The sequence below is a fragment of the Sceloporus occidentalis genome, unplaced genomic scaffold (genome assembly GCF_023333645.1).
Source record: "Sceloporus occidentalis isolate IW3139 unplaced genomic scaffold, rSceOcc1.0.p SCAF_3, whole genome shotgun sequence".
In the NCBI taxonomy this organism is placed as follows: domain Eukaryota; kingdom Metazoa; phylum Chordata; class Lepidosauria; order Squamata; family Phrynosomatidae; genus Sceloporus; species Sceloporus occidentalis.
In genome coordinates this window covers 68,143,855-68,159,417 of record NW_028316983.1, presented here as the reverse complement: position 1 = coordinate 68,159,417, position 15,563 = coordinate 68,143,855, and the positions used below count along the sequence as shown (strand labels likewise).

Genomic DNA, 15,563 nt, shown 5'->3' with positions numbered 1-15,563 from the left:
AGTGTGCGATCCAGATCAATGGATCGATTTGACTTCGTAGCGTGGTTCCTACTACATTTGCCCCAATCCCATTTTCTGGCTTCAAAATAACCCACTTGTGGTTCCCATTCACAAATGAATTGATTCTTCTGTTCCAGCCAGACGAAGGGCAAATTTGAATTGATTCCGATCTGCTTGTGGTTTACACTTGCTTTGAATCGATTTGGTGAAAAAGAAGCAGGAAAAAATCAGCATCAAAAAGACATGGGTTAAATGGATCTGGTGCATGCCCCCCCTCACCAAATTGCTTCAGCTAATCGATTTAAATGGGAACCAGGGTCGTTTGAGCCAGTTCAAACCAAATTGTGATCTGGTTTAAAAAATAGTGGGAATGAGGCCTAGTAGTGTAACTGTGGGGGTGCGGGGAATGTGGTTTGCACCAGGTGACATGGGTGCTGCTGGTGGGGCAGTGCTTTTCGTTTGGGATCCAGCACAGGTGCTCCCCCAAGCAACTATGCCAGACCCCAAATGGCTGTCCAGAGGCTGCATCAATCCACCTCCAGTGGTGGGCCAGCCAGGAGGCAGGCAAGCAAGGCATTGTGCTGGGAGGGAAGGGCGGTGGGGCAGTCTGCCCCCCCATGCCTCCTTGCTGCCTCCCTCCACCAGGTGACACCAGCCACAGGGATGCCACTGTATGTATGCCAGTTCAACCCTTTCCTTTTCTAATCTACTTTTGAAATTTGTTTGATCCCCCACAGTTGCTTTGAGGTCAGTGACTAAATGCCCTGAGAGACTGCAATGGTCTGATACTGATTTTGGGATATCTCAGGGGAATAATATCCAATCGGTGTCCACTTGCTCTCTGTCCTGTTTGTCCTATGGAGAATGCAGAGGGACATTGCTGGCAGGAAATGGCATTTGTCCCATTGGAATATGTGCAAGTAAATTGAGGTCTGTGCTGTGGTCTGTTTGGATAGTTTAAAATAGGAGAACAATGGATTGCTTATTCTCATGGTGGTGATCTTGTGCACACAGAACCCACCCCCACAGATGGACAGAAATCTGGCCAGGAAGAATTTTAAGAGTTTTCCTACCATGGCAGTAAAACTCTAAAACAATGTTTCTTTGTTTGCATTTCATAAAATGGCTGCTGCAGTCTCTTGTGAGGATTCATTTGAGAAGTGATAGTTAAATACCACTCAATTCTATAGAAATTTCCATGGGGTAGATGAGTAGCTGAGGCTAGATTTTTTGCAGTAAAACCAGAGTTTTGTGGAACCTTAAAACGTGAAGAAGTTTTGTGATACAATGCTGTTTAAAACTGCAGAAATAATCCAGTTAGACACCACTTTGATTGCCATGGCTCAGTGCTATGGAATTCTGGGATGTGTGGTTTGTAAGACATTTAGCCTTCTCTGTCAGAGAGTTCTGGGGCCACTACAAACAAGGCCAGTTCATTTGGCTGGTATGGGAGGGTATATTTTAATATATTTTAATATAATTAATTTTTTGATTAATTTAACTGTATTTAGTTAAGGTAAGGGGATGAATTTTTAGTTGTGTATTTGTTATATAATTGTTTATGTAATTGTTTATGCATTTTTGTAAACTGCCTTGATCTGTTGGAAAGGTGGTATATAAATAAAATGTATTATTATTGTTATTGTTATTATTATTCCCAGAATTCCATAGCACTGAGCCATGGCAGTTAAAGTGGTGTGAAACTGGATTATTTCTGCAGTGCAAAGACAGCTTTGGTGAAACAGTGCACACCATTGTAACAAAGGATTACTGTGTTCCAGCAGTGCTTGATGGAAGTTCTTGCATGGATTAATAACCTGAACAGGTGGGGGAAATGCAAAAGAACAGATGGGAAAAAATGAAAGTTGTATCAAGCCAAGTATTTTGCCAGTTCCAGAATTAATTATAGAAATTATTTATATTTAATTTGAAGAGAGGCAAGACAGATAGTAGCAAAGCATCACAGGGGGGGGGGGGGGGAGAAGTGGCTTGTTCCTGTTTAACGTTCTTATTGTCTTGTGACTTTAGTTATAAATCAACAGAGTGGGGTCAAAACAAAGTAAGGAGTAAGTCCAGGATGATATTTAACAAATCGTGGTTTGGCATGGTATAGCTGTCTTCCACTTCACAAGACGACTGGGTGTATTTCTCTTGCATATGGTTGGGAGAGAGCCTTACCTTCTTTCTGTACCTGCTCAGAAATCCTGGGAAAGAGGAGGAATGCTAAGATGTGTCTTAAAATATAATCTTCAAAACCTGTTTTCTCATTAAACAAAATCTCTAGCAAAGACTATCTCAGAAGTCACCCAGAGTCAGCCCAGGATATTTTGCAGCCTGAGGCAGAGTAGCACATGACACATGACCCAGCCATACCTATCCAAAGAAAGGTGAGTAGTATCTAGTGCCAGCCACATTATTTTGGCAATTACCTCTCCTGCTCTTTAGTAAGAAAAACACAATATTAACCACATTAAAGTGTGGTACAACTGCCCCAAAGGGGCAGCCTGCTGACGGCCTAATGCTCTACGGAAGGAAGCCGCAGCCACCAAACCGTGCGGCTTCCCTCTGGAGTAAAAAGAACCGCAGAAAACTGGGTTCTTTTTGTGCCGCAGGACAGATGTCACAAGTGCACCAATAGCGCACTCATGATGTAAGTAACGTGCAGTGCTGTGCGGATGTTGCATGGCGCTTATGTCACAATGGCGGCATCTGTGTACATGGGACACCGCCATTGTGACGACACCGCTCTATACTAGAGTTAGGGACCGTGTGGTTGCCGTGCGGTCCCTAACCCTAGTATTGCTGGGAGTATGGCGCATTTGGGCGGTCTGTACCGCGCCTAAATCATCAACTGTTTACTGCCTTATCAAGATAATCAAAATTGTCTGCTGGAGATGGCAGTTTCAATGTGCCTAGTATTAGGGCAAGCCCTGCCAAAGTATTATTATTATTATTACACAAATAATAGGAGTGTAATGGGATAGGACAACAGTTCTGACCCCCTTTCTTGTATCATAGAAAAGGTATGGGCTCCTCTCCAAATAAACTGTACATCAAACATCCATGGGGTGCACCCTCTTGTCAAGCTATAGTACTTTGATTCCATTTTAAATGCCATAGCTTCACCTTTGGAATCCAGGGATTTGTACCCTCAGAATTCTGTATTTAATTGGCATTTTGGGTCTTTCCCCTATGTGGTAAAACAGGGTTGAGAGATCTTTGGCCCTCCAGATGTTTTCAATAGTTAGAAGCCCCAGCTAATCATCATTGCCAGTAGCAAAGTAGTTCATATGATCTAGAGGGCCAAAGGTTCTGAATCCCTGTGCTAAAACAGAGACAGGAAGGAGGGGGCCTTCTAAATGTTGGACTGCAATGCCCATGAGTCCCAGCTGCTACAGTCAGTAGTGATGCGAGTTGCAGTCCAGTAATATCAGGAGGGCCTCACAGTCCCCATTCCTGTGCTAAGAAATCTGGGTGCTAATGCAGAGGTCTATATATACATAAGTGGGTTTTGTAGTCTGAAATAGACAGATTTAAGCTGCAGAAACTAAATGGAACCCTGGAAGCATCTTTATTTAGGGTTCAGAGTGTTCCTAGAAATCTGAAAGGGATCAGTAGTTTTTGAAACATTAAAATGAAATTCTCCCACCTGTTTTCAGTCTGTATAATCATAAATAAATGCCAGCTGTACCGGTATTTTATATAAAGATCTTAAGAACTCATTGGAAGAAAAATAAAATCACAATTAAGCATTAACATTTCTAGAGTTCTCATGGTCATTTAACAGTGTTAAAATCCAGCACTGCATGCAAATAGCAGGAAGCTGCAACTACTATTCCTACGGAGGAAACATGGTTCTTTCCCATGCACTGCAATCCTGCAATAGTAAGGGACAAATATAACCAGATCTTCTAAGTCTTAGAGATGGTATCCATTTTTGACACATCCTGAGTCCTGTGGGGCTAATTTCTTTAATGAAGTTAGAAGCAAAAAGAATGTTATTTTGGGTTTTCCAAAAATGCTGTTTGAGATGTAAGAAAGATGGGGGAGGAAATAAATAGCATTTAATAAGGAGAATGATGCCCTCTGGAGGTTTTGGAGGTGCAATTATCACTTTTTGCAAAAACAAATTCTGGCAATGGGGAAATTCCCTTGGCAGATGCACAAAAGTCATGTGTAGATACACAGAGGTTACACAATTCCTACTTCTAATGAAAGTTAAAAGGGTTTAAAGCAGTAAAAAGATTTAGTTGAAGTTCCTCAGTAATAGTAGTCAATAATTTCTGCTCACTAGGGACACTGAAATGTATCTACAGGGACTTTTTTATTTATGATATAATAAATGCACATTTGTTCTGCATAAAGCTGTCATTTGTTTATAGGAATTTCACTTTCTTGGGAGTTGTAATTCACAACATCTGGAGAGCACCAGGTTGTTAACCCTGCCATACAACCTGTCAGCCAGGAACTATCCCCCTCCCAACATGTAGAGACTGTTATATATCTAGAGGAATAAGACAACACTGACAGACCTTCAATTAATATCTGCCAATGTCCTACATTGGCTTCTCAGCTACAAATGCATAACTAAGGAATGTCTCCTGGCTTGAATCTTCAAGTTCTCTTTAACAGCCAGCAGCCACAATCGGGGCACAAGGGGGATGACATTTCAACATACCTCCCATCAGTTACTGAATTACAATACAGGTCCTACTGCTGATTGTTTCAGCCTTTCTTGCTGGATGGAGGGAGGGAGGGAACTGGAAATCATTTCCTCCTTACATCCTGAACAGCAGGTGAAGATAGAGTTGCCATATCCCGCCGGGGGGCGGGACAATCCCGGTTTGGGCGGTGCCATCCCGGTCCCAGTCTGGTTTGGCGCCCAAACCGGGACGGCCCCGGCCACCTCAGCCCCCGCAGCGGCTCCAAGGCCTTGCTGAGGCCTGGGAAGGCTCTCCGCAGTTGGAGCTCCAGCCGCGGAGATGCTCCCTCCTGGGCCCCAGCGAGGCCTTCGAGGCAGCTCCGCGGTCGGAGCTCCGGCCGCGGGGTCCTCCAAGGCCTGTGCGAGGCCAGGGAGGAGGAGGAGGCCGCTTCCCACCGCGGCGATCGCCGCGATGAGGGGCGGCTCCCGCCTCCTTCCCGGCCTGGGAGCCAGCCGAGGCTTCTTCCCAAGCCGGGAGGAGGAGGAGGAAGCCTGGCACCGCGGCAATCGCCGCGATGCCAAGCTTCAAAAATCTAGGACTTTTTTTTAAATTTCCTAGCCAGGAAATTTAAAAAAAAAATGTCCTACATTTTCAAACCTTGTCCTACATTTGTCCCGGTTTGGAGGTCCTCCATTACGGCAACCCTAGGTGAAGAGAACTCCTTCACTTGGTGCAGCTGCTGGGTGTTAAGGTGCACTTGGAATGGTGCCTTACAAATAATTTAAAATCATGGTAGAAGTGCTATGATGGCTCTGTAACTGCTCTGTACTCAGTAACACAATCATGATTACATAATGTTACTGAGTACAGAGCAGTTACAGAGTCATAACTCTAGATTACAAATCAATAACTACAATACAGAATGCTGTATATAATATTAACTCCTCATGGAACATGAAACAACATCTGAGTTTAAAGAAATACAATATTTAACTGTCCTGCCCTTGGAGGAGATGCTGCAGGCCTCCAACTGCCCTTAGCAGTTTTTACCTCAAATTGAAATCATCCCTTTCCATTCCTACCACAAGATTTTCAATACTTGGGTCTGTTAACCTTGCCTCTTAACACAAATCTGGGACCACTCTCCAAAATAAGGATTTACACTCAACACAGAACAACCTCTAACACTCCCACCACGTGACAAAGCACTAAGTGGTAAAACTTGGTTTGTCTGGTTTAGGTCCATAACACACAGCAAAAATAAACCAGTTTAAGAATGCTTTAACTGTTCTGGCTCAGTGCTATGGAATCTTGAGAAATGTAGTTTGTTGTGGCACCAGAGCTCTCTGAAAGAGAAGGCTAAATCTCTCACAAAATTATGGTTTCCAGAATTCCCTAACATTGAGCCAGGACAGTTAAAGCCATCTCAGACTGGATTATTTCTGCAGTGTGTTTTGGATCTTAGTGTTTGTGACATGCTGGAACACTGATAACATTTGGAAGGGTTATTTCTAGTGAGGATTTTTTTTTTGCCATTAATTCCACTGAATTCCCTTTGACACTTATCATGCCAGAACTACCCTTCACTTTGGAATTTCAAGTGTAAGCCATAGTAAATTTCATCTCAAAGCGATCCAGGAAATCCTTTAGATATTTTAACTGATCCAAGCATTTTGGCTCAAACACCTGGTGCATATCCAAAATGTCATATGCAAGGAAATCTACATAAGTAATCTAAACAAAAATTTAAAAGGAAAAAAAAAGGAAGACGTTATAATGTGTACCACAGACTTTAGATAAATCCTGGGCTCTGTATAAATCATATTCAAGATATGTACTTTATTTCTCGTAAACCATGTTCTGTCCTCCAGAAACTGGCAGAACAGAAACTTTTCAATGTACTCAATCTTCAATTTTTCTGGCAAAAAGTGGATGTTGAGTATCATACCCAGGCTCAGTTTCAACTAACCTCTTCAGAAGCCTCAAGAGGTTTCACATTCCTAGGTCTCTTTTTTTCTTTTCTTACAACCCCATCTCCACTTCTACTGATTCTACAAGCAGAACATTTTGTCCACTCCCAATCCCAGAATGGGAGAAAGAATATTTGGTAAACCTTACATAAATGTTGTCTTCCTACACACATACTGCATATTTATTCTTGCACTTCTTGTCAAATAATCTGCTGAATTATCAAAGTCTTATCCAATCTGGAAGGAGAAAACAAAACTCACAAAATCTGGGCTGTAACATATACTTCCAAGGTCCCTTCAGAAATCCATAACATGGTTCTTAAGTATATCCATTTGGATTATTTCTTCTTCAGTCTCACCACCTGTAGCAACACATGACAAAGAAGAGAAAATCATAATGGTTCAAATTCTCATCAACTATTTGGCCTTATATTACTTTTGGGTTTTAAGCCAGCACTCAAACAATTGCTGGCCACATAAAACACATATCTTGTGCTTCTGTGCAATGTATCTCAGGATGACATTATTCTGTGTAATTTTTCTCTCACCGTCAGTTACATAAGGAAGCTGGGGAAAGAGAGAAGATTAACGATGCTATTGGAATTTTAAAGTAATTTTCATAATTGCTCATCTTCACTAGACAATGTTCAATTTATTTGGGAGAAGCAGCTAGAAAAAGGCATCTGAAGATTTTCTGGGCATAAACAGTCAGAGAGGAAAGAGTGTTGCTACATGCTAAAATGGTTGCCTAAGACATTAAAAAACCAGGAATTTTGCATATAATTTGCTAGTTCTGAAAATCTCTAACTGCTAGAGAGAGAGAGAGAAGAAAGTTAAGTAGGCAGTGCACTAGAGAGCCAATGTGGTGTAGTGGCTTGAGATTTGGACTACCACCCTGAAGATCAGGGTTCAAATCCCCCTAAACCATGACACCCACTGGGTGACCTTGGGCAAGGCAACTCTCTCTGTCTTGGAGGATGGCAATGGCAAACCCTCTCTGAAGAAATTTGCCAAGAAAACCCCATGATGGGTTAACCTTAGGCTGGGTCTCCATAAATTGGAAATTACTTCAAGGCACACAGCAGCAGCAACAACAAAGACTCCAGCATCTGCATCAATGGACTTTCACAGGGGAGGGAAATCTTTGGCTCACCAGGTGTTTTGGACTGGAGCTCCCATAATTCTCTATCATTGGACAAGATGGTCTGGAATTTCTGGAAACTGAAATCCTAGACATCTGGAGAGCTAAACATTCTCTGCTACTGCTCTGTGGGAAGAGGAGAGAAGGAGCAACAGCTATGCCACAATTTATTGTCTAGCCTTGTCCTCTGGCAGAGCACCTTTTGTCCTTCACAGCACACACCAAAATACCTTCTTTAATCCCACTTTCACCAAAATGCCAAATTTCATGGGAAAACAACTTCTCCAGCCAACATCCCATATATTTAAAAAGGGGGGCTCTTGGTGTACTCTAGGGTTTGGTTCCAGGACCCTCCGTGGATAACAAAATCTATGGATGCTCCCATTAAATACAATAGCATAGTAAAATGGTGTCCCTTGCATAAAATGGCAAAATAACGGTTTGCTTTTGGGATCTATACATTTTTAAAATATTTTCAAACTGTGGATACTTGAATCCGTGGATAAAAAATCCATGGATATGGAGAGCTGACTGTATTTAAATATAAAATAAATATATATATAAATGTAGCTTTTTTACAACTACAACACCTAAAATCTCCCAGACATCATGGCCAATGATTACTGTACACTGGTTGGGGGATGCTGGGAGCTGTAGTTCAAAAATAACTTTTTCATATTCTGGAAGCAATTCCATACATCTCAAAGTCAGCAGTAATAAACTGATTCCACTTCCACACCATCACTCAGCATTGTTTGTGATGCCACAGTTGTTACGTGAATTTGGGAAATCGAGCTGAGTTTCTCTTTCACAGTAGTCCACTGACTTCTGTCAAAATCAGGAGCTGTAAATATAGACACAAACAGTAAATGCCCAATCTATGTGTGTACCTACCTAGGATCATTTTATTCATTCTGTTGATAGCTTGCAGGTTTAGTAGTTTTTGAAGCTTTAGTTTTTGTGGGTTTTTCAGGCTATGTGGCCATGTTCTAGAAGAGTTTCCTCCTGATGTTTCGCCAGCATCTGTGGCTGACATCTTCTGAGGATGCCAGCCACAGATGCTGGTGAAACGTCAGGAAGAAACTCTTCTAGAACATGGCCACATAGCCCGAAAAACCCACAAAAAACTACGGATGCCGGCCATGAAAGCCTTCGACTTCACATTTTGAAGCTTTGCTTAGCAATAACAACACAAACTGCATTTGTTAGGATAAAAGAGGCCACAACTCTTTTTTTGGTTACAGCTGTAGAGTCTTAATTCCAGCATGGGTCCAGATCCAAGCACTGTCAGACCTGCCTGCCAGCTGATGGAAACTAGTTCACCGAGCCATCAGCTGGGTATACCTTTTGGAGTGACAGACTTGGGATTCCACATATGTGCAAAAAACTGTATTGCTACCAAGGTAAAGGGGGGGGGGGGGTTGTGAGGCAGGCTACCTGTCCCGAGCTGGGCATGACTCTCATAGCCCACATTCCCATGGTCTCATTACCAGGTGACAAGTTTAAAAAGCAGATATAAACAAAACAAACAAACAAGCCCACAGATTATAATGTATTGTAATATTAAAAGCAATCAAATAAATTATAAGATTAAAGCACAACTGAATTTAAAGCAATTAAAAGGTGTATCAATAAAAACATACTTATCATCATCAATGAAAAAGTATTGTAGTTCTTCAGGGGTTGTTCATAAGTACTCTCAATTGCCAAAGCCCATCTGAATAAACAAGATGGCCGAAGAACAGCAAGAAGCAGGTCAATTCTGCAGCTACAGAATTGATGCAGTTTGACACTGCTTTAACTGCCATTACATAATACTATGCAATTCTAAGATTTATATTTTTGTAAGATATTCAGCCTTGTCTTTCAGAGATCTCTGGTTCCACAACAACTACAAATCCCAGAATTCCATAGGATAGAGACTTTACAGTTGTCAACATGTATTAATTCTGCAATGTGGAAGCAGCACCAGGCTTCTTTGGAAGGGAGTGCCACAATCTAGGAGCAGAGATCATTGTAGGAAAGACAGAAGCAAGCCAGATGTGTCCAGGGGACAAATGTGTCCAGGGAACAAGGAAGGGAGCAGGACTTGTTACCCTCCAATATCCCTGCAACTCTTGATTTTTGGGTGAAAGCAATCACACATGAAGAATTGTTCCCTAGTTTAAAATGAAGTAAATGCAGAGTCTGTATAAGGGACACAATATCTGTATCAGTGAGTGGTCTATTAGTTGTTGTTCATGAACTATAGTTTCCGTCAGTCCCAGCAAACACAGTGAATTCTCAGGAATACTAGGAGCTGCAATCCAAAATCTTGGAAAAATTAAGCACACCTGGTCTAAATAATCTGTTCTAAAACACTTTCAGATTAGTAGTTTTAAAATGAAGCAGATTTATTTTATTAGTTACATTTCTATTCCATCTTGCTTGTACTGGCAGCAAATATGGCTTTTTTCCTCCTCTTCCTCCCCACTTTATTTCCGTAACAACAACCCTGCAGGATTAGACTATGGAGACTTGCCCTTGTTCTCCAAGTGGGTTGCATGGCTTAATGGGATATAGAAACTAGATCTCTCAAATCCAAGTAAACCCTCTACAACACACTGGCTCTCCAATTTCATATGGGATGTGAATCAGAGAGTTTAGACATAAACGCTTGTCTTTATCCATTTTAAATTAAAAGGATAAAGAATTAGATTGCTGTTCTAAGTACATGTTTATGTCATCAGCAACCAGGAAATAAAATCTTGCAGATGGCCATCCCATACTGACATATTAAAATAAAAGGTTTTGCTAATTGTTAGAACTTTTACTCTCATGAAATAGCAAAATTCCATGCTTAAAAAAAAGGAAAAGAAATGGTACATTCCTTTAGACTGATAGTAAACCCATGGGTCAACAAAAATTTAGCAGGCCAGAAACATTTCATCAGTGCGATTGTAAAACAGCCTTGCTGGATCAGAAAATCCTTAATTAATTTAACATTCTGTTTCCAGAAAACACTACTGAAAAGCTGAGCATGAAGGCAGTGACCCCTTCTGCTAGCATTTTTGAGACTGGAACTTTGTGGTTGCTCCTCCCTAGGGTTGCCATAAGGCAGGACCTCCAAACCGGGACAAATGTAGGACAAATGTAGGGCCACATTTTCAAATGTAGGACACGGTTTTTAAAAAATGGAGGACACATGAAAAAATTGATAATTTTTTTAAAATGTTAATATAAATGCATGTTTCTTAGGCATGCTCAAAATGGAGGACATTTTGGCATTATTCCTAGACAGAAGGCTGAAATGTACTTCTCGTTCTGGCCAAACACCCTCCCCCCCCAATTCTACAAGAACATTTCCCACTCCCAAGCAGGCATAGCATTTGCAAGATCACAGGCAGTCCCTTGTGCCATTGCAAACTACATTTCCCACTCCCAATCAGGCATAGCATTTGCAAGATCACAGGCAGTCCCTTGTGCCATTGCAAACTACATTTCCCACTCCCAATCAGGCATAGCATCTGCAAGATCACAGGCAGTCCCTTGTGCCATTGCAAACTACATTTCCCACTCCCAATCAGGCATAGCATTTGCAAGATCACAGGCAGTCCCTTGTGCCATTGCAAACTACATTTCCCACTCCCAATCAGGCATAGCATCTGCAAGATCACAGGCAGTCCCTTGTGCCATTGCAAACTACATTTCCCACTCCCAAGCAGGCATAGCATTTGCAAGATCACAGGCAGTCCCTTGTGCCATTGCAAACTACATTTCCCACTTCCAAGCAGGCATAGCATTTGCAAGATCACAGGCAGTCCCTTGTGCCACTGAAAACTACATTTCCCACTTCCAAGCAGGCATAGCATCTGCAAGATCACAGGCAGTCCCTTGTGCCACTGCAAACTACATTTCCCACTCCCAAGCCTTCTTAGCAATTCCCCCCTTCCTCCTTTTCCTTGCCCCCTCCAACCCCCCCAAACCCCTCGCCCCCTCTTTTCCCCAGGTATGTCTCAACTTAGGAGGGATTTATGGGACAGATCCAAAGCCTTTTTTCTTTTCTAATGGGGGCAAAGCCTTGAGAAGCCCTGGACCCCTGAGAAGAAGAGGAGGGGGGCTTAGAGAGAGGAAGAAAGAGAAAAAGAAGATGAGGAGGAAGAAAGGAAGACAAAGGAGAGGAGGAAGAGGAGGAGGGGAAGAGGAGGAGAAGAAAAAAAACGGAGTAACAAGAAGAAGAGAAGGAGGGGAAAGAGAAAGGGGGAAGCAGCTTGCCTGAATGCAAATTCCTCCCTGCTTGGATGTTGCCCAAATAAGGAAGCAGAGGGCTGGCCAATAGAGGCAGGGCAGTGGAGCAGACCCCGCCCCTGCTGGTTTCAGTCCTCCTGCTGCTGCTCCAGGCATGCTTCACAGGCAGCACTCTATAGAAGGCAGGCAGCAGCCCTGGGAGCTCAGAGTTGGGCAGCCACCCGGGGCGGGGTCGGGGGCGGGACGGGACCGGGCACGCCCCCCAGGGGGCGGGAAAGTCCCGCCCACCACTGTGAAATGGCAACCCTACTCCTCCCAGGAAAAAAAACTGCAGAGGAAGGAGACCAATTGAAGGGGGAATGTGCGGTATTAAGGGCCAGCTGTGTTGGTCATATAGCAAAGTACAATAACATCAAAAATCCACAAAACCTTTATTCAGTCAAGCAGGATGCATAAGATGCATGAGGCATGCTTTTAAAGCTCCACAGGCTTCTTCATCAGGCAAAGGTGTTAAAAATCATACAGAAGAAAAAAGTATATGAAAAAATAATAGTATCCATTATTTAAATTGGAGCCTCATGAATGCTTCCCAGACTAAAGAAAAAGAAAGACTATGAGCCTGTACAGACAGGCCTAAATAAAGCTGCTTTCGGTCACTTTGGAGGTATGCTGTTTAAATGATGCATGCGTCCGAAGAGGATAGAAACCACGCCAAAGCCACGCTCCAGTCCTATTAAGATTCATGTGTCATTTAAACAGCATACCTCAAAAGTGACCTGAAGCAGCTTTATTTTGGCCTCACTGTATGGGCCCTATCTTACTTCCGGAGAGTAGAGGGAAGTGACTTCTACAGATAAGGAAGCAAAAGGCTTGAGTACATAGTTCAAATAAAGGTATACACTTGTCCACATTCGCTGGGGTTAGGAGCACAGGACCCCTGTGAATGTGGAAAAATAGCAAATAGCAAAAACACTATGTTTTTACCTGAGAGAACACTTCCCTAGGAATCTCTAGGTCCTCCAGTGCAATTTTGTGGTCAACATCTGCCAGACATTGACCACAGAATTGCTCTGGAGGAGCTACAAATGCCTAGTGGAGTCTTCTCTCTAGCAATCTCTAGGCCCTTCAGTACGACCTTTAGTTAAAGCTAGATATTCCTAGAGAAAACATTATACAGTGTGCCCACATCATATGTGGGTGCGCTTCACACGGCTTTCAGCATACACTGAAAGCTGCTTGGGAGAAGGGGTGGCGTGTCCCATAGGGACAAATGGGGGGCATGCCTGTGGCACCCGCACCACTGCACCGCCGCATGCACAAGCCCCATTCATTTAAATGGGGCTTGAGCATAGGCAGTATTTGCTTTTCATGGGGGAGTCTGGAACGGATCCCCCGCATAAAGAAAGGGCGAACTGTAACAAAATCTGTGAATAATCAAATCTGCAAGTCAAAGCGACACATGTTGAGTGTACAGGTGAAAACAAAGGGCAGGCATTATCTGCCCTTCCTCTCACATTAATGCCTTTACACAAATAAGCATTGGTGTCTCTTCACTTCCATCATTAATCTAATGCCTTACTGTCTCCCAAATTAAACCATTTGTGTTTCTGTGTTTTCTAGAAGTAGCCAGATTGCATGCACAAGCTGCAAGAAGACAAAGGGAAAGAATTAATGGAAGGACAAGGCTAATAGATGCCACTAGTCAGTTGTTATAGGTTGCATCCATTAGGAGAGACAGTATATTTTTAAGGAGACATTAAGGGACACAAGTGGAAATGAAAGGGTTGCTTTTGCACTTACATCCTCTTTTGGACTTCCCATTGGGAATTCTAGTTAGCCTGTGTGGGAACAGAACATGGGACTATTCAGGCCTTTGGTTTAGTTGGGATGTTTTTATGTTCAAGAATAGCTGCCAGGAGTCAGAATTAGCAGCTACAAGACCAAAGGTAATTACTGCTCATTTTCCACATTGCTGGGAGCTCTACACTGGGAAAAACCACACTTCTCTGTGCCCTTCCTCCTCTGGTACATTCACAGAGAAAAGCTGAACGCTTTCACTTCTGTTGATCCTTAGCCACAGCTTGTCATAATCTCTTATCTGTACTTAGTTTGGGGCGGGGGGGGGGGGGAGAACCAGCTTCTTCAAACCATGATTAACAAAGGTCTCTTTGTTGTGAACAGACTGTCAATAAGATTAAAGATAAATTACACTCTCATCTTGGGTAGCTGAAGTGAATTTGAAAGTAAATGATTCTAATTGTCACAGCCATGTCAAAGGAGGAAGGCAAGGAGGATGCATGAACTGGTGAGCAACTAGGTCCATCCTCATCCGGATACAAATGCAAGCTTTGTCTGTGGCATCAATTTATAGCAGGGGTGTACCTGCTATAACATATGTGAAATACTATGTGTGTAGTGTCTCCCTGACTGCCTCATTTTCTCCTATTCTAGTGTTTGTATATGGTTGTGTGTCTGTGTATATATATATATATATACTTTCACCAAAGTCTTATTCAGAGTCATCTTATAGAATCTATTTAGATCTGTGTATACCATATTAGCTGAAATGGAAACAGCATGCAGTTGGCCCTCTGTATCCACAACTTCCTTATCTATGGACTGAACAATACATGGCTCTAAAGTATTTTTTAAAAATATAAATTCCAAAAATCAAACCCTGATTTTGCCATTTTATATAAGGAACATTATTTTACTACACCACTGTATTTAATGGGAGTTAGACACCCATGGATTTTGATATCTACAGAGGGTCCTGGAACCAAACCCCAGTGGAGAGCAAGGGCCTACTGCAGTTGGTAAGAAAGTAAGCTGTATAAAGCAGTTTACAAGTTGTAGTCATATTACTCCATTATAGTAAAAACAATCAACTCTGTTGTGGCATCTTAAAAATCTCACAAATTGTATTCTGATGTAAACTTCCATGGACTAAAGGCTAGTATATAATGAAGGAACTTCTTGTGTATTAAAATCTATCCCACGGTAAATTGTAGTTGTCTTCAAAGTATCCAAGGATGGATATCTTTTCAAAGGATCCACATGGGTCCTCTCCTGTAAGAATCTATGAGGGTCTGCCCTATGCCCAGATTTCTCTTGACTTCTGGCTAAATTTCACAGCCACTGCCAGATTTGCAACTGCTATTGCAGTTGCTGTGAAAGTTCAGTAGTCACTGTGGCAGTTCTCGGTGCAGTACCATGGCACCATAGGGTGATACAGCATCCTCCCACAAAACTCTGCTGGGCAAGATAGTGGAAGAAATCTCTTTATTTCCTTGCTAGAAGTGATAGGAAGGGAAGAGAAAGAGCCAGAGCCACTGCTACTTCAGTAGTGTGGGGGGCAATGGCAGCCACCAACTAATTTTGCAGCAACACGGTTGTGGCAAACAGGAGAAAATAGCTTTGTGCAGGCTACACGATGTGTTGTTGCTGTGTGCTTTTCAGTTGATTCTGGCATAAAGCAACCCTGTCACATGGGTTTTGTGGCAAGACATAGGAGATGATCATACCAGCTCCTTTCCTGCTGAAATCATGCAATTAAATTAAGATGGGAACATATTGCTTTCT

General features: G+C 42.5%; 1 long non-coding RNA gene across 1 annotated transcript; it reads right to left on the bottom strand.

Moving 5' to 3' along the window:
* Positions 1-6,449: 6,449 nt before the first annotated feature.
* Positions 6,450-11,466, bottom strand: LOC149316135 (uncharacterized). Its single transcript, XR_016280439.1, has 3 exons — positions 9,398-11,466; positions 8,453-8,598; positions 6,450-6,975 (listed from the first exon to the last, which is right to left on the bottom strand). It is a non-coding gene; the product is annotated as an uncharacterized LOC149316135 (long non-coding RNA).
* Between the last annotated feature and the right edge of the window lie 4,097 nt (positions 11,467-15,563).